Genomic DNA, 1,151 nt, shown 5'->3' on the forward strand with positions numbered 1-1,151 from the left:
CATTGGTCTATATATCTGTTTTGGTACCAGTACCATGCTGTTTTGGTTACTGTAGACTTGTAGTACAGTTTGAAGTCAGGTAGCATGATGCCTCCAGCTTTGTTCTTTTTGCTTAGGAGTGTCTTGGCCATATGGGCTCTTTGTTGGTCTCATATGAAATTTAAAGTAGTTTTTTCTAATTCTGTGAAGAAGTCAGTGGTAGCTTGATGGAGATAGCATTGAATCTATAAATTACTTTGGGCAGTATGGCCATTTTCACGATATTGATTCTTCCTATTCATAAGCATGGAATGTTTTTCCATTTATGTCGTCTCTTATTTCCTTGAGCAGTGGTTTGTAGTTGTGCTTGAAGAGGTCCTTCATGTCCCTTTTAAGTTGGATTCCTAGGTATTTTATTCTCTTTATAGCAATTGTGAATGGAAGTTCACTCGTGATTTGGCTCTCTGCTTGTCTATTATTGGTGTATTGGAATGCTTGTGATTTTTGCACACTGATTTTGTATCCTGAGACTTTGCTGAAGTTGCTTATCAGCTTAAGGATATTTTGCGCTGAGACGATGGGGTTTTCTAAATATACAATCATGTTGTCTGCAAACAGAGACAATTTGACTTCCTCTCTTCCTATTTAAATACCCTTTCTTTCTTTCTCTTCCCTGATTGCCCTCAGAACTTCCAATATTATGTTGAATAGGAGTGGTGAGAGAGGACATCCTTGTCTTGTGCTGGTTTTAAAAGGGAATGCTTCCAGCTTTTGCCAATTCAGTATGATATTGGCTGTGGGTTTGTCATAAATGACTCATTATTTTGAGATATGTTCCATCAATACCTAGTTTATTGAGAGTTTTTAGCAGGAAGTTGTGTGGAATTTTATCAAAGGCCTTTTCTGCATCTGTTGAGATAATCATGTGGATTTTGTCATTGGTTCTGTTTATGTGATGGATTACGTTTATTGATTTAAGTATATTGAAGCAGCCTTGAATCCCAGGGATGAACCCAACTTGATCGTGGTGGATAAGCTTTTTGATGTGCTGCTGGATTCCCTTTGCCAGTATTTTATTGAGGACTTTCGCATCGATGTTTGTCAGGGATATTGGCCTGAAATTTTCTTTTTTTTGTTGTGTCTCTGCCAGGTTTTGGTATTAGGATGATGCT

The sequence above is a fragment of the Mandrillus leucophaeus genome, unplaced genomic scaffold (genome assembly GCF_000951045.1).
Source record: "Mandrillus leucophaeus isolate KB7577 unplaced genomic scaffold, Mleu.le_1.0 Scaffold1144, whole genome shotgun sequence".
In the NCBI taxonomy this organism is placed as follows: domain Eukaryota; kingdom Metazoa; phylum Chordata; class Mammalia; order Primates; family Cercopithecidae; genus Mandrillus; species Mandrillus leucophaeus.